At 36.9% G+C, this 19,456-nt stretch overlaps 1 protein-coding gene across 10 annotated transcripts in view; it reads left to right on the top strand.

The window, feature by feature from the left end:
* LOC129720983 (protein 4.1 homolog) overlaps positions 1–19,456 on the top strand; it is a 102,198-nt gene that overhangs the window by 47,511 nt on the left and 35,231 nt on the right. The gene's annotated exons all lie outside the window — the stretch shown is intronic.

Genomic DNA, 19,456 nt, shown 5'->3' with positions numbered 1-19,456 from the left:
TATACGCAATTATTTCACCACTGTTATTGAAAAAAGGTTTTTCCAGACTTTGATACCAAAATGGGGCATTCTTGGAAGAAAATTTTCGAACAGATTTGACAAATGGTCTCATGATTATATGTGTAAGAATCATGATAATGTTTGTATTGTGTGCTACAAGTGAAACGAAAGACCGAAATCTTGCACGCCATTTGAGTTGTCAGTGATGAAACACTGTGCGAGATTGTTAGTAAGTGTTTTAATCATGGCCAAACATACCTCCCCAAGTTTTTACACAGCAACATACTGCATTGATATAAATCAAATTCAGAACGTCTTAGAGAGGATTTAAGATGCCTCATAAGATTCATGTTTTTCTTAAATGTGTTATTCGCTGTTTATAAATGGGAATACAACTCCACGATAAAACTAATCCTTACAACTACAATAAAACTTGTGTTAAAGGTTTTTCATTGTCTGGATTGAGAGGACTTTAGAATCAACATTGAAATAGTTTGGTCCATTGTTGACTTACGTGAGGTCATTGATAAAATCGCCAATTTGTTTACAATTGCGAGCTGCAATCATGACTGATAAGTGAGAAAAAATTAAAAATAGTGGTAACTTCGAACGGAAAACCAAGAGAAATTTTCTTCTTCAAATTCTTAATTCTCCTTCTGTCAATTGTCAATAATGGCATGACAACATCACAAGTGCCATTCAAGATGCTTTTGAGCTTAGGTCGCTTTCGACGGTCTGCACAATCTAGCACAAGTTGCATACCGAACGATTTTGTTTATGTTTTTGACAGTAGCATCAGGTAACAAAGCTGTAGAGTGCATTTGACCTAGTGCCGTGCTACCAGAAAACTTATTGGTTTTTTCAAAACACATAAAGCGCAGATCAAGAGTAGTATTTCTGGTTTCAGTTTTGTTGAGGTACCGTGATGAAAAAAGTATTCTAGAGAAGCCGTAATAAAACCAGCGAATAATTTTTTTGAGCTTGAAGAGTTGAAGCGAGACCTGAAGAACTTACCACAGTAGAATCCATTATCATTAGGAAATGTGTAAGTCGCTGAGACACTGCTCGGTACGCCATGTTATATTCTAGAATCGAAATTTCACGAAAAATTTCCCTGAAATCCAGAAATTCGTAATGTAAGAGGCGTAGAGCTAATTGTGGTAGATGATGTTCAAACCTAGCACTAGATAAAGAAATGCAATGGTCAATCACTTGGTGCTTAGTTAATTTTTTTCGTAAAAATTTTTAAGAAGAATTTAAGGGTAAGAATTTTATTATAGCCATTAAGATTTATCCCACTGAAAAGCAGATTTAAGAACACTGACATTACAGCGATGTCGAGAGTATAAAAAACTTTTAATGTTACCTAGGCTTTATTTATATAAATGGGGATTAGGGTGCCAGGCAAAATGGTCATCTCGAATTTCAAAAAAAAAACCTATACAAAATGTTCACCTGCTCGAAAAAACACCCTGTGCAAAATTTCAGCTCAATCGGACTTAAAATGGGGTGGCGCAAAGCGATTGAAGTTTGGCTTTTTTGAAAACCGAAAAATCACCCAAGGGGAGGGGGGGGGGGTACGTGAAATTTCTGTTTTCGAAATTTTTTTTTGATGCCAGATGACTTAAAAACGCATGAAACGTCGAGAATTGGTGGCATCTGGAAAAAAATTTTTTTTGCACAAATTTGCTCTCTGGGACTTAGTCGTTTTTTCAATTGTGGAAAGCGGAGTTCAAAATGTTTAGAATTTATTTTTTGAAATTGATCACTAGTCTCTCGAAATAGCTTGTATAATGACATACACTATAACTAGCATCGAATACATTATGTTTCATTAGAGTGGTTCACCACCCTATGCAAAGTCGGCATAGGGTGGTTCATAATATTGTGAAAAATGAGTATAAAATAAAAAAAAGCACTTCGGTTCGTTTGATTGCTGTGACGTTCTCGACGAAGTTGTAGATAATAATTCTGTATTTTCAAAAAAATTACACTCAAAAAATTATTCATTCAGAAGTTAGAAGAAAGATTAAAAATCAATTGTTCAAAAGGGCTCATTTTTTAAAAACTTGATTTTTTCAATAAAACCTACGAATGATTACCAAAACAATGAAACCAGTCCCATCGTATAGAAATTAAGAAAAATAAGTTATCATTTTTTGAACAAAAAAAATTTTTTTTTAAAAAAAAAATATTTTCAATTATTTTTTTTAAAAGGCATATTTTTTTTTTTTTTTGGAAGGACAAAATATTATCTACAACTTTGCCGAAGACACTATGCCGTTTCGACTGTAGACATATTTTTAATTTCCAATAGAGCACTCTATGAGGAATCAAGAATATTTCTACAGTCAAAACGGTATATTTGATTGGCATAGTGTATCTGGCAAAGTTGTAAATAATAACTTCGTTCCTCCGAAAAAATGTACCCTGTGAAAAAAAAAATTAAAATATATAACTTTTTTCCGATTTCTCCATGGCCGGTTTCGTTGTTCAGGTCAACTTTCGAGGTTTTTATAAAAAAATTAGTTTTTTTAAATGGGCTGTTTTCGATAATTAATTTATAACTTTTTTTATTTTATTTTTCAAATTATTATTTTGTTTATATTTTTTTTGAAAAACAAAACTATTATCTACAACTTTGCCGAAGATGTCACACTGCTCAAACGAACCGTGTTAGCTCTAAAATTTTTTGTAATCATCAATACCTATCCGAAATAGCATTTTCCAATAGCGTTTCAAAAATGAGTTGATTTCAATAAATTAAACCAATAGCACAAAATGGCATCTTTTGCCTATAAAAACGTCTATGCAAAGTTTCAGCCAATGGGCACGATGTAAACTTGACAGAAAATGTATGGTCGAACTGTCAAAACGACGCAAACCCAGAAACAACGAGTCAATTGTGTTGCGTATCTGATTGAGATCCCTAAACTCTCATTATCACTGAATAACATCGATACAGTCTTTTGTCCGATTATATAAGCCAGAGCACTGTGTGTTCATTCAAGTGTTGGCAAAGGACATTATTGTGGTAAAAAAAACGAATAAATTGTCAGGTACAACATTCGAAAGACGAGTGCAAGTGTCTTAGAGAGTAGATTTTTCTAACAAAGTAATATAACATATTCCATCAGTTTCCACCGTTTCATTTAAAAGTTTAAGACACTTGGAATCGAAAACATTACTCAAATATTAAAATTCAATGCACCTCCTGTGTGTGATTTTGCAAATGACATGAAAGCATTCAACATTTTCCACGAGACACAATCTTAATTTTGGTTGAGACAATTTTGTTTTGTGCACAGAGTAGTTTAGTAGTAATATTATATTTTCAGGTTTTTTTTTTTTCATTGGTATTCAGTGAAAAGTGATTTTTTTCATTTTATACTCAATTTTACACAATATTATGAACCACCCTATGTCGAATAAATGAACCACCCTAATGAAACATAATGTATTCGATGCTAGTTATAGTGTATATCATTATACAAGCTATTTCGAGAGACTAGTGATCAATTTCAAAAGATAAATTCTAAACATTTTGAACTCCGCCTTCCACAATTGAAAAAACGACAGTCCCAGAGAGTAAATTTTTGCAAAAACCAAAAATTTTTCAGATGACACCAATTCTCGACGTTTCATACGTTTTTAAGTCATTTGGCATCAAAAAAAATTTTTCGAAAACCGAAATTTCACGTAACCCCCCCCCCCCCCTTGGGTGATTTTTCGGTTTTCAAAAAAGCCAAACTTCAATCGCTTTGCGCCACCCCATTTTAAGTCCGATTGAGCTGAAATTTTGCACAGGGTGTTTTTTCGAGCAGGTGAACATTTTGTACAGGGTTTTTTTTTTGAAATTTTTTGGTCACTTTTTTCCATACGATGATTGGCGCCCTAATGGGGATACATGTTTCTCGGTGTCAGTGATGAGAAGTGAGAATATTATTTTCTTTTAAATTGTGCCGGTCACGTTTGTTTAATGAACACCAAAAATAAAAAATAAAAGAAAATTTAACTTATTACCGTTGCAAAAATGTCTAATAGGGGAACTGCTCCATTATTCATCTCAGCCCATATATTTATCTCATACAACATGAAAACACAATTAAAAACAGCAGAAAACGCATATTTTCTTCTTAAACCAATCTGCTAAACCATGGAATGGATTCTTCTTAGTTCACTTTAGATTCCTTATAAAGTATAATCCTCAAAAACGCACATAAAAACACTAAATTTGACTCGTTCAGCAGCCAACCAAAGTTTTTTTCATCACTAGCGGGCCACTTTTTATTTTAATCACTGAACAAAATCGCTCACTACACTAAGAATACTTTAATCTTTGGAATGTTCACCTCAAATTTCCAAAAACAAGCTTGAAATAGCAGAAATATATGAGAGGAATTTCTGCAATTCCTAAATTTCAACTGTATGTATTTTCATCTGTTTTCACTGCGTTGAAGAAAATCAAAAGTTGCCAAATCAGTTTCTGTTAAAACGAAAAAATCATGCTGAAAATTACATAAATGACATGACATGACATAAATCGAGAGCACTGTAGTGGTTACCTAGGTTACCAATTTTGCGCGTAAACAACTGGAGCGGATATCTAAGTAACCTATAACGACGGGCTGTGGCTACGTTCATTCATGATATTGTGTTTCATTCATGATTAAAAGTGTGATGAATGTGGGGGCTAGACTGGGACATAGTTGTATGGGAAAAAAGCGTTGGTGTAATTTTTTCGCTCCCATGCACTTTTCGTGCTCCTTATGGGTCCTGTAACAACTGTGTAACTTTTCAGATCGATCGGTGGAACGCCTGATTTGCGCCCAATTTTTAAAGTTTCCATACGATTTTATATGGGAAAATCCACTTTTTTAAAACTTATCCTCTAGAAATTCCCAGTTGGCTCCTAAAAATATACCAATACATGATGTTTGTAGGAAATTTTCCTGAGGATAATTCTTCTGAAGACTGTAAGGCGCTACAAAATTTGTAGAAAATGTTATTCACCTTAAACTGATCGAATGTCTGACGAACGGCTCAACATTGAATTTTTCCAGCAACACTGCTGCAGCATGCTGCTGTTGCAAACTCAACAACGTGATGAGAAACAGTTTCGCGTAGAATTAAGCTTGAAAGCGTGATTTTTTGCTCATAGTATCTTCGGAGAAAATGCTTAGAATATCAATCCCTATATTTTGATAGTATTCGTTGTGTGATTTATACCCCTAAAAGTGAGAAATCAGCTTTCTAAACACCCCTACGTAGTGAAAAACATTTTCGTGTAGGATTAAGCTTGAAGGTATAATAATTTGTTCACGTTATCTTCATTATCGGAGAGCTTGCTTAAAATATTAACTAACAAGTTTTAATGTAGATTGATTACTCCCCCTAAAAGAGGGAAATATGCTTTCTAAACACCCACGTCGGATGACAATTTGGGTTCTGGTGCCAATTTAATAGACCATACCCTGGTATCTTTCAGAAAGGAGTTTGGTAGATACATAGCTACAACTTGTACAGATATATGGCCAGCAGGTCACACGACGTGGGTGTTTAGGAAGCTTATTTCCCTCTTTTAGGGGGAGTAATCAATCTACATTAAAACTTGATAGTTAATATTTTAAGCAAGCTCTCCGATAATGCAGATAACGTGAGTAAAATATCATACCTTCAAGCTTAATCCTACACGAAAATGTTTTTCACTACGTAGGGGTGTTTAGAAAGCTGGTTTCTCACTTTTAGGGGTATAAATCACACAACGAATACTATCAAAATATAGGGATTGATATTGTAAGCATTTTCTCCGAAGATACTATGAGCAAAAAATCACGCTTTCAAGCTTAATTCTACGCGAAACTGTTTCTCATCACGTTGTTGAGTTTGCAACAGCAGCATGCTGCAGCAGTGTTGCTGGAAAAATTCAATGTTGAGCCGTTCGTCAGACATTCGATCAGTTTAAGTTGAATAATTTTTTCTACAAATTTTGTAGCGCCTTACAGTCTTCAGAAGAATTATCCCCAGGGAAATTTCCTACAAACATCATGTATTGGTATATTTTTAGGAGACAACTGGAAATTTCTAGAGGATAAGTTTTAAAAAAGTGGATTTTCCCATATAAAATCGTATGGAAACTTTAAAAATTGGGCGCAAATCAGGCGTTCCACCGATCGATCTGAAAAGTTACACAGTTGTTACAGGACCCATAAGGAATACGAAAAGTGCATGGGAGCTAATATTTATTTTTTGTCCCACCCTAATGGGGGCGTCGTGAGATGAATAATTGAGCAGTGATTTAAGTTTTGAGATGGATATGGAAGCGTTGTGAAAAATGGTTAGTTTTACAAAATTCAGGATAAATCTAGCTAAGTTTACTAAATATACAATGCTGGGCGGTTCTAGAGGAGCACGTAAGCGTATTTAGTTTATTTGTTCAATGATTTCATGAAAATTTGGTGTTTAATCCATGCATTATTCGTGAATACCGGCTTAATGAGATGAATAATGGAGCAGTTCCCCTACTTGTTGGTCTTAGAACCTATTTTCGATAATTTGAATTAACTGAACCATCTTCTTGAGATAAACTGTTAATAACTATTGTCAGCTGCATTGCATTTTTTCTTTGGTTGCAAGTAAGTAGATATTGTGTTCAACTTCACATGGCTTGTACTGTACAATACTTTTGTTTGTCTGGTACATGTTTTGCAGTGGTTTAATAAATTGTTTGAAAAGGGTGGTTGTCACGAACTGTTCGGGAAATCTTTACTCTCAAGACATCAAATTATTCTAAGCTCATGGGAGCAAACATTGATTGATCTGTTAGAACGGGGAGATTCTGTCATTTTTACATACAAAGATATCACAGTAGACGGCTGGTGTCTTCTGGTGGCGTCTATACTAGGCATGGTCGCACGGGATTTGTTTAGTGTTCACGGAAGTTCGACCTTTAACCTGTCATCAATTTTCTTCACTGAGCAATGAAGTAATAATGATAATTAACCGTTATGTACTCGACAAAACAAAAACAACCTTACGCCCGATGGGGTAAGTTCTGATAACTGAACTGTTAAACGATTCAGTAACATCTCTTCTTTGAAATTAGTGTCAGCGATGCCTCGCAAAAATTTTCTTAATGTTGGAAATTGGGTTTTCCGAAACTGGCGAATTTTATGAATATTTGAACGGAACAATTATTGGTTCATCACTTTCACAGGTCGTTTTTATGGTTTTGGGTGTCATGGTGATGCCCTCAGAATGGTCCTTCCGGAATAGATTCAACCGGGGCTTTTAGTGGCCATAGAAGCAACTAAATAATAAAAAGCCGAAAACCATCCAACATGAGTATTTTCAGAACGGGGATGATATCTAGAGCCCGGAAAACGACCCTAAAAGCCGTTTTGAGTTCCAAAATAGTAACTTCTGGTTTCAGGAAGAGCACCAAAATTGGCTGAATACCATCCAATCTGGGTATTGCCGAAACAGGGATGATGCCCAAAGACCAGAAATGAACTTCACACGCCATTTTGAAATTCAAGGTGGTGACTTCCGGTCCGGTTCGGTGTCGTTCTGAGGACTATGGGCATCACCCCAATTCTTAAGCAGCCATTTTGAATTTAAAATAGCCTCTAGGTTCATTTTCCGGTCTCTAGGTATCATCCCGGTTCTAAAAAAAGCATTATAAATAGTATTCGACCTTTCAATATTAATTTTTTTCTATAGCCACTAGAAGCCCCGGTGGAATCTTTCCCGGAAGATCCAATATAAGTGCATATCACCATAACACGCCAATTCAAATGGCCTGTGGAAGTAAATTTATGAACACTGAAGCAATAATTGTAAGATTCTGTTCAAATACTCATAAAATTCTCCTGTTTCGGAACATATCCCCGGAAAACCAGATTGCTGAAACTAGGAAGATTCTTCCAGCGCTGGCACTGATTTTAAAGTGGAGAAGTTACTTAATTTTTTAATGTTAAAACTGAAGAAATCGGATGAAAATTGTAAAGGTAACAAGAATTTTGAATTGCGGGTGCCCGGGAACTCCGGCAGGCACGTAAGGGTAAAAAATTTAAGTCCCCACATTGATCCCTCCACCCTCCTTTGTGCTATATAAAAACTCATATAATCAAAAGTTACTTTTTAATGAGTTTTGAGATGTCGTCGATTTTCATCACAATTGATTGAGATGAACCATGGAATTTCGTCTTATGAAATCTAAAAAGGTACCCCGTCAAGCACATAACGATTAACGTACTACAAAATTATTCAACATTTTATCTATCCAACGACATGTTGATACATTAAAATCCCATTGTATTTTTTTTTACAGAATGTTCCCCGCTATAGAAAACAAAGACGTAGTCCTACATCAAAACATACTATTTCATTTGAATTTTACTGGAAAATTAATCGTTCACTCGTTTTGAAAAATTTGTCAAAAAAATCAAAGATTTGGTTTCGAAATGTTTTTCGCCCATGATACACTCTTCACTCAAAATCAATACTTATATATGAGCCGTTGTGGAACAGAGTGGTCTAGGTTGGTCTGGTAAGGTTGGCAGATTAGGAAAATTTCGAAAAATCGAACTTTAAAGCTGATATATACCATGTTGAAATTTCGTCCGAACCAGAATGGTCATTCTGTTTCGGAACAGAGTGGTCTATGTACATAAATCGGTGTAATACTATCATGTAACACGTAACATATTGCATATTACATGTGATAAGTAACATGTCACTTGTTCTGTACATGTCACACGTAATATGTAACATGTTACACGTAATGTAACACGAAAAAAGTAAGATGTAAAATATTATGTAATATGTTATGTTGTGTTACATGTAATGTTACACGCGACATCTTACATGGTACATTCTTTATGTTTCATATAATATGTGACACTAGCCATTTTACACGAGTTACCGTCATTTTCTTCGTCATTTACCAGGTTTGTGTACATAGACTACTCTGTTCCGAAACGATTCGGGGATTCCAGTGATTATATATGAAGTCAGAGTGGTATATGTACATTGGTGAGGTAAAATCACTTATTTCGCAAAGAAACTGTTCATGTTATGTATTCTCACGTATAACCCCTCACAACCTTTATATTAGAATATTTTGTTTGAAAGAATCTGTTGAACAGAATTCTATTCAGAGATTTTTCAAAAATTGCTTTTTCTGAAAAATTTGCTCGATGGCACATAGACCACTCTGTTCCGCAACGGCTCATATGTTTCCCTTCCAAAATATGAAATCCAAATACACCCAAATTTACCTTCGAGAAAAACCAATCTCGCGTAGAACATTTCTAAAGGACCTAAATCACAATGAGAAATTCTCTCACTCTGTTCCAAAAAGCTCACTCACTCTGTCCCAAAAAGCATTTTTGCGATGCAAATGGCCTTTGAAAACTGGGACTTTTTTTTGTGGAACTGCTCTACTTTTTCATCAGTGCGTAATTTCTATCGAGCGACAGGAAAAATCATTGGTGGGGTCGGGTTTTAATCATTGATTTGATCGTTTCCATCGATTTGTGGATCTTGACGAAAGAGTACTTTTATCTACGAGGCCGTGTTTTTGAGATTCCATCCTTCATTCACTCCATGAAAGTTGAAACAGCTGTTTTTTTTTACTTTTGCGTTATAATTCGCGTTATAAAAGCTTCTAGATTTGAGTAGTTTTGTCTACAAAGCTAACTGCTGATTGAACACCGCAAGAGAAGTAACACCCTGTTGGCGAGAAAGTTTTCAATATTATATTCCCTAATATTTCTTAAAATATAACATTAATTTCCCTGATATTCTTAAGCATTTAGCACCAGGCTTGTCTTTTCTCCTCGGAGAAACACTACCGTTGCTTTCACTCTACTCTTCTCACATGTTGAGGAGAATACCACGCATGTTTAGCACAAAAAAGTGCGGTTAGATGAACGACACTCTGAAATTCCAGTGCAAACAGTCGATCGGATATGAAATCAAACACTAGAGGTCCCGCATGAGTCTTTTATGTTTAAAAAATTCGTTTCTGCGCTGATGAGCCGTTTAAAAAGATAACCGAGTCTGCATTAAAAATTTCTCTTTGATTGTTTCTCCGTTTTTTTTATTTCCCTGGTCAAAAAATAAATTCACTGACATTTCCTGATTTTCCAGATTTTCGCCACCCTGGTCCAATGTTTCATCCCTTGTCACCGGCCATACATATTTTTCATCATATTTGTGGTAATTGTTGAAGTCTTATTCAATGTACAGGGTGGCAATGTGAAAGTGCTATACTTTATTTATGTCATAAAACTAAAATCAGTTTTTATTTCTCTTCGGAATCGATTTCAATGACATCTATAAGTAGTTGAATTACAATGTACTTAGTTGTAATTTTACTACTTATAGAGCTGTTCAATTCTTTGTGTTCGATAAAACCCCTTAGACAATTTTCGAAGTCATTGCAAGCCGCACGCACAACTTCGTTCGGCATTTCATCCCTAATCTTCACTAAATGTTTTTTAAATGTGTCCAAACTCAAATGCCTAACGTCGTTCAACTTTCCCAGCATGTATCCCCAGATACTGAAGTCTAGCGATTTCCCATCCGGTACAGGTACAATTTCAGGTTCAGATTTTACAAGTCGATGCTACGTTTTCAGTCTTATATCGTCCTCCAAGTCTAATTTCTTTCACGTCTTGGTCCTAATACGCAGAAGGGTTCAAAATCTGTTTTCACATAGATATTTGGAAACTAATTTAGGTACCTGTCAAATTTACCAAGAGTCTCGCCGCCCCCTCGCCGGTCGCGGACCCCTGGCCTTATGCGCTGGTGCTGAACCCAGTTGAAAGCAACAACTGTCTTTCCCAAAAAGCATTTTTGCGATGCAAATGGCCTTTGATAACGTGTTGCAAGTAGTACTCCTTGTTTATTTTTGATGACCGCAGGAGTCCGAACATCCCGGTTTCCACCAGGTTTCTTGTTGGAAACAACCGTGCCTGTATCCCTGAAACGCTTGATGGTCCTGTAGATGAATAATCTGCTTGAATTTAGATGTGACAGCTTCTTCCCGATCTCGACGTTAGTCAACCCTTGCAGGTGCAAGATACTTATTTGTTCTCTGTTTGAACCCATTGCAATTTTTTCGAGAGAAGAACCGAAAACTGACTGTATTTATTCCGAATAAACAGTAAACGCAGTCATACTTTGACAGAAAATATAACGAGGGGCACTCGAATACGTGTATCACTTCTATGTTGCCACCCTGCATAATCAATATTCTGGTCTTATTTTGTCTAAAAACTGCTAATATGTTTGAAAAAAAAAAACGATAAAGAACTTTTCACTCAAAATATCGGGATAAAATAGATTTAGAAAACGGCATATACACTTTTTGCTTCCTGTTCATAAATTCCTTTCATTTGAGAGTTAACAGTTCGTAACATGTTTTCAACGGGTGACAACTTAAAATTTGGAATTTTTCAGAGGCTCTCTTACTCCTCAACAAAAACGCTCAGAAAGAAATAAGACTATGTGTATGAAAGCTCTCGCTCCTCTTAATTTTTATTTTGCTTGTGCATGCCCAGTTCTGTTCAAAATGGCATCGAAGCACGGAGTTGAACTGCACAACAATTTTGGCAAAAAGTTCACGGTAAATCATTTTGAAAGCGAAAAACTTCCAGTTTCTATTGAGTATGATTTTCTGTAACACTCAACTTTAATCCGCGAGGGAGGTAGTGGAAGACCAGCCAGAGTAGTGGACAGAAAAGGACATCATGGTTAAAGCCTAGTGAAAGTAGTGCTAGAAAAATTCAATGATGAACCGTTCGTCAGATATTCAATCAGTTTGGGATGAATAACTTTACTTTACTTTTTATAACTTTTAAGCATCGTAGAGCCTTACGGTCTTCAGAAGAGTTTTTCCCAGGAAAATTTCCTATAAATATCATGTATCGATATATTTTTAGAAGCCAACTGGACATCTCTAGAGAATAAGTTTTGCAAAAGTGGATTTTCCCATATAAAATCATATGGAAACTTTGAAAATCGGGCGCAAAAATATAGTTCCACCGATCGATCTGAAAAGTTACACAGTTGTTATAGGACCCATAAGAAACACGAAAAGTGCATGGGAGCGAAAAAATAACACCATCGCTTTTTTCCCATATAACCGTGTCCCAGTCTAATGGATATATTCAACTGTTTCAATTTTTTCTATAAACCAATCAGTCAGCACTGAAATATGAAAATCATTTCCTGGAAAATGTCTGAGCTACCTCTCTGCATCCAAACCAAATTATTCATTAATCTCGCTTACCTTTACACGTAGCATTTTGAATGTGTACCACAGAGTAAAACCGATACAATATATCCGAGCCGTGTGTGGCCAAAGGCGCCCAAGAGCGCCAGCCAAATTACATATAAATTAAGTACGCGCTGCAACCTTCACCAATCTACTTGGTTAGTCCATTCGGTCGTAATTTCATTCCGTCTGTCAACCGGTCGCAATGAATCCCCTCCACACACTCGACACACGATGATGTCATCAATATACGCGCCGCTACTGGTCTGTCCGCTGGCTGTACTTTTGATTGTGTATGAATTTAAACTAATTCAATTATACCGAATCAAAGTCAGTGTCGGTTGAGGGCATGAATTCAGCAATGGATTTTCGCTAATCTGGATAGGTATTAAATCCAAAATAAACTGCACGACTTGAAGTGTGGAAGAGCACAGCGACGCAGCACGTGCAATGGATATTTAAGTCTGCTTGCGAGGAAAATTATTACTGCACTCGCTGCGTTAGACAGAGGGAATATGGAGCTTTTAATCATCGCCATCCCACAACATGCAGTGATGGAATTAATTATGCACGCGTACCACACGGGCCGAAGTTTTTAATTAAAATAGTACCGTATTCAGATCGTACTGTGCGCGAAAGTGAAACCGCCTGAGTGCGTAGCTCTTCGTTGCGAAAAATACTCTGGACTGGAATGTAAGTGCATGTTCAATTCGTAGAATTGTTTGTTGAAATCTGAGAACACTTGATGCTAGTTAAAGTTACGCGCCTGATGATTGATCGTGTTGCAATTCAAGAGCTGTAATTAAGGAAATCTATCAATGAGCACGATTGATATGCTGATGCCCTTGCTGGGAATTCAGGACACCGATCGGTCTGGCTCTATCTCAACCGGTAGTTTTATGACCCATACAGTTAATTTTAACACATTCCGCCCATCCATCAGCTCGCGGGTAGTAGCTGTGCGCGACGACGTTATCTTGAAATGAAAAATAACATAAAACTGACTGACTGACTGACTACAAACACACCCGAGCCGACTGAACTTGAGCTCATTTGTGCAGATCATTATAGACACCCGCGATCTAAAAACAACACCGAAAGGCGAGCCGAGTGCGCGCATAACCAAAACAAAAACAAACTTTGCGCGCGACCTTCGTGAGATTCTGTACGATTTGAGGTACACACAAAAAATTAACTTATTGAACATGGGCGTGGATCTGACAGGTAAGTTACTAAGACACTTGCGCGCACGAGTACGAGTTGACACAGACCAGTGTCTCCAGTGTGTTGATTACGCCGTCAGCTAGAGGCGCAACATCTTTACCTTAAATAGCATAAACTGTATACTGTGTGTTCAATTGGTAACGAATACCCACAAGTCTGACAAGTAGCGCTTACAGATGGTTATTGCCTGTCGTACTAGTAGAGGTGCGCCGCTAGAGAGGTTTTGGAATGCCGGGTAAAGTGTGAATCATCGTACTGACACTTTGTGACTTAGCCAACTTAGCCGTTGTTGTTGTAAATGTGATGGATTATAAATGTTTATCAGGGCGTTGACAACGTTTTGTTCGAACGTATTAAGCACGTCATAGTGTTTAACTTAATCGAACAAGTCTTGATCTCTTTTTGTGAACAGTGATGATCAAACTTTTACCTTTGAGTAATTCTATGCGACATGTCGAATATGTATGTTTGTTAATCTGTCTTTTTTGAAATTAGTTAAAATTTGCACAGTTGTTTGGTTCGATCGAAATATTGTAGTTTTGCATTTACCATCCCTAAAAAATCCCCTTGCAAACTGAATAAAATAGGTTCGGAGTTATTGAAATAGTGTCCCTCGATTGGGAATTTCAATTGATTATCATCGAAGTTTGCTAAATCAGTTTTAGTATCTAAAAACAAGTACTGGCAGAGAAAAAGTTAGTGAACATGTTGATACACTTATGTTTGTATTTCACTTTACACATTTGGAGTATTTCGTCTCATAACACAGGATGATGCTTAAAATAGGTTCCCTACCCTGCTTAGGAAGGAAAAACTGTTCTTTTTTCTAGGTGACTTATATTTTTGAAATAAACTATGTGTTACCAAAATATGGCGAAATAAAGTGTTATGAGCTTAATTCAGTTTGGAGCGAAACCGGGAGTAGTCGGTCCGTGACGATTTCACTGAATGGCGCCATTCTGAATAGGAAACCATCTCAGCAAAACTGACTTTGATTGATGCCGAAATACCTTTTTCCTGTACGTATCTTTGACCTAATCTGGATTATAGTTCGAATATAAATTAATACGATTAACGTTAGGTATTCAATGAAATAACAAATACTCTCTACATCTAACTTAATTCATCATTTGCTGTTACTTTCCTCAAATGGCCTACGATAATAGCACCGACAATTTCGTTGCCCTCCTTCTCAAACATCACCAAATTGTTGCCATCAATCAACATCGGCCGGCCCGTCGTTCGTCGTTGTATGTTTTTTCTCAGTTTGGCTAAACGAACGTCGCGCCCCCCCAAATCAGCGATCTATCAGAATTTGTCTCTCGTCGGTTTAACTTTCACGTACAAACGTGCCGTGGTGGCTTAGTAGGTAAAAGAAAAACAAAAAAGAAACCTGTTCCATGTTAATTGTGCATGCGGCCGAAAGTTTTGCCTCCACGCACCCAGCTAGCGAGCCAAGCAAGCACATTGTTTGTAAGTGAAGCGTCCAACGAAACAGTTATTAAACGATTTTATCGCACCAAACCTACGCGCCCGGGTCCGTTTCTTCTCATATTTTAATGTGTTGATGCGCCTTGCACACGCCCCGTGCTACTATTTTTGGGGATGTCTGCGTTGAACGTTGACTGACAACGTATCACGGCAGGGTGTCCCGATCTAGGTTCGCTTGGTAATATGGTTGAGAGACTTTGGGACACCCTAACACAAGCGTAATCTATGTTGACACCAATCAGCCAATGATCTGGCAAACAGTTTTCTTTCCTCAAATATATCAAATAACTGTTAAAATGTCACACCGACACTTTCCATGCTTTGTCTTTCTATGTTAGTGGGGATCGTAAACTCGTAACACCTAGTCTAACGACGAAGTTTTTATGTTGCATACGCCAATAAAAAGTACTTGTACGGACGCTCCAAATATAATTGTTTATTCGAGTAACCGTCCTCGACAGTTAAGGGGTCTTAATGCTTCTGAAGTCCATTGATGCATAACTAATGCCATAGTTTGTAACCAGCTGTTGTTTATCCTATTTAGAAATCAGAAACTATTGGAAATCAGGTAACACGATATCAAATAAGTAAATACCATAGAAATGCGTAGAAAAATGCATCAACTGGTTTGAAAAGTTATGGCGTTTGTTTTTGGATGTGATGGAATAACTTCCGTCGAATGTTTCGGGAATGTGATCGCTACTTAGCGTTGATGGAGCGATTAATGTATGGAAATAAGGAAGAATACTGTTTCATTTTCATTTTAAACCAGTGCAGAAGTGCAAATCATAACTTAGTGCTGTAAACAGGGTGGCGAAATCCTGGAAATTCTATTAGGGGAAATCATGAAAAATCAGGAAAAACTGAAAAAAAACAGGGAAAGTTTTTCAACCCAGTCGCGATTCTTTTTTAAACGGCTTTTTCGTGCTTAAACGTATTTATTTCAGTATAACAGTCTTATGCGGGACCTCTATTTGTATTTAAATTGTTGTGACCAAATTGTGTGTTTGTCTCACTTGCTTCGCGTTTTTATTTTGTACACATACAAATTACTTCAAAAACTTTTGTTTAGGTTCCCCAAAAAATATTATGAATGTATAAAATTATTTTCACTAGCTTCAAGTATCGTCTCTCATTTAATTCTCCCCAGTGGAATTCGTCTTTTCGGCAATTATACGGCCAAATTATATTCCCATAAAAACAACAACAGTCGTGCCGACTGTTTACGTCCGGCCCAAACTAGGTCTGCGCCTCAACAACACTCATCTAACTATAATTTGTTAGAAATAACCGGCCTGTAGAATATCATCAATGTCAAACATCGCAAATGGGAGAGACAGAGAGAAAAGTGTCGAAAATTACTCGACAAGCTTCTTAGCCTCGACAGTGACGCGAAACTTCCAAGGCTGGATGGAATTAGGTGTGTTTGGTTCAAGATATGCGCTTTGTTTCTGTCATTATTCCACTGAAAACATTTTTTTTCTGCCTACAATCTGGGTAACCTATATTTGTGAGCGTAGCTTAAGTTACCACGATAAATATTATTTGGCGCAGACGAAAGCAATAATATGCAAACAAAAAGAAATGTAACACGGAAAATATAAATATAAAAATGCCTGCGGTACAATAAACCGCAGCCCGGCTAGTGAATAAGTTATTGAATTGAATCACTCGAGAGTTGTTGTATCGATAAAACCCAACTCCTATAGCGGAACGTAAGGCAACAACATTGTCGATTAAGATACGAGGGTTGCAATATACCCATAATATGCTTGTGCCTGTGTAAAAATGGGAGCGTTCGACGCTGATTTCCGAGCAACTTGTCGAGTGTTTGAACTAGAAAAAAAAAATCGCGCATATGGCCTCCACATGGTTTATCTTTGATTTTGAAATAATCGTAAAAACAAGACTAATACACTGTCTCAAAAAATTGTTTGCATAGCTTTTGTTAACCTTCGTTTAGAAGTGAAATTCTAGTGAAATTCTTCTGAAATAATCTGTATGGCCCTTTTTTGTCACAATTATTCTTCCATTTATCCATTAAAATCTCCTCCAGCTGGGTAGCGAATTCTGTATCGTACATTCTTGGATTTTTTATTTTAGATGATCCCACATTTTTTACGGGGTTGCGGTGATTGTGAGTGTTGTACAGCAACCATTATTTAACTAGCTTTGAAGAATGTAATGGATCATTATCTCGAGCGTATTAACCCTCACCTTAAAATATCTGGGGGTTCAAAATATCCAGATATATGTTCAACTACGTATATCTGAGCATTTTCAGGCCGCGTTGGATTTCTCTTGAAATGCTTCGATGGTGATGAGTTGTAAGCATTGGTTTACGGCCTCTCCCGAGCAGGAGAAAATATCATTATAATATCACAACCAGATATTGGAAATATACCTCATTTTGATCTTAATATGGTTTACATAGTTGGTAAAATAACAAAAAATAATACCATAATATTGTTCCTCCAAGACTATATGAATAACAAAGCTTGAATTTTCAATAACAAACCAAGAACTTGCATTAAAAATCACGAAAATGACTGATTCAGATATTTTTAACTTATTGAACACTGAATGCATAACTGATACATTATAAATAATCAATATCGAACAATTTTCACTTAAAAACTTACTTTAAATCAGATATTTTGAAATCATCTCAAACATCTCATTGAAGGCATAGCGAGACATGATATCAAAATTTTATGATATTTTCATATGCACGTTTGAAACGTGAATATCTTTCGAATAACACAATAAGTCCTCATAACTAAATATGTTATTGATGAGTTATGATTTTGTTATCCTCTCCTGCCCGGGCTGCCAGAAATTGTCTTCAACGGTTTTGTTTTATAAAATTTGGTGGATTCGCATTCAGAATTTTCGACTTTTATCGTCATTCTCAGTTGAACCTTTAGGTCGTGGTCTTCAATGATGATTAATATTTTTCGAGAATCGTTTATCACGTTTTATAGTTCAGTTGTCGAACTATCTTTCTTATTTTTCAATGACTATAATGCAAGTAAAGCTATTTTTATTTCTTTTTCCCCAGTTAATACATTTTTCAATCGTCAGCTCCACATTTACTGCTTGAAATATAAATAAAAATAGCTTGACTTGCATTATAGTCATTGCAAAATAAGAAAGATAGTTCGACAACTGAAATTTAAAACGTGGTAAACGATTCTCGAAAAATATAAATCATCGTTGAAGACTACTAACTAAACGTTCAACTCTTCAGATCAGACGCTGTTGTACGTCGGCCAAAACTCGTTCCACGTGCGTGAAATTGAATGTAGAAAGTGGTGTTTAGAGTCCCCAACAGCCTCCCGGCACTTAACCGGGACATTCGCCATGACGGACGGAAACATGCGTGTAGGCATGTTTTTGTGTATTTTCTCCGTTTTATTTATTATTTCCTCCTCAGTTTTCGCAACAAAATTATTGTAGTAGATCTTACGCCCAGAAATTTTTGATGGAACGCAGCTGGGAGACGTTGCGCGGGTTCGCCGCCTTAGTAATACATCGATATTCAGTTGCTCCATCTCCACCAACGATCGCTCCGAGTGGTGGGCCGACGCCAGAACCGGCTTTGATGAACAACGCAACTTCTGACAGGCGCTTCGTACTATAATTTCCCCGTTTACGTTCAGTCCTGAGCGAAAGAAGAGCGCTTTTTACATACTTTTTCGCTGATTATCAGCCACATCAGCACCAATGAATTTCACCTCGTACCTTCACTTCCTTCGTAGGGGAAGTAAACTATGGAGCGCCCTGCCAGTCGTTGCCATCCAGAGTGTGATAGGTCTCGACGTCTTTCACCACCGCCACGTCGCGATTTGTTCGGAAAACTGACTTGTCATCTTATTCAGCTGTTGCTTGCAGCTCAGAGACCAGTGAAGGGAACTTCCGTTTCCTGACATGTATGTCCATGTTCGCCAGATACTGTTTGACCGGTTGCATCGACCTCCCGGCAGCGTTGTAGCTACTTTTCTCTCGGTCTTCAGCATCCTTAAGAGCTTCTTGTCGCGCAGGGTCGTCGGCCGCCCGGTTCTTGACTTTCTTTCTATGCTCTGATGGTTGTTGACCATGGCTTAAAAACTATATCGAATAATTACAAAGAGTCCATTATATCAGGTGTTCTACTAAGTTCTCGTTTTTTTTGCCAATAGATAGCACTTACTGGTCGATTTTAATATAGGTATCCAAAACATAACACACTAACATTAATACATTTGTAGCTGTGTGAAAATTGTTGATTTTGTGTCAAATAATCATCCTTTTAGGGAAGTGTTACTTTCTCATTTCATTTAATAAGAGCGGTGGCTGAAACGCATCGAGAGCTTAGGTTTAGAAATATGATGTTCTATGTATGGTTTTGTCGCTTTAAAGACGGTAATCTCGATGCTGAAGGCTGTCTGCGTGGCGTTCAAAGACCTTCGAAGA

This window comes from Wyeomyia smithii, chromosome 2 (genome assembly GCF_029784165.1).
Source record: "Wyeomyia smithii strain HCP4-BCI-WySm-NY-G18 chromosome 2, ASM2978416v1, whole genome shotgun sequence".
Taxonomy (NCBI): Eukaryota; Metazoa; Arthropoda; class Insecta; order Diptera; family Culicidae; genus Wyeomyia; species Wyeomyia smithii.
Note: the sequence above shows the minus strand (reverse complement) of the source record. Positions and strands in the feature narration are given on the sequence as shown.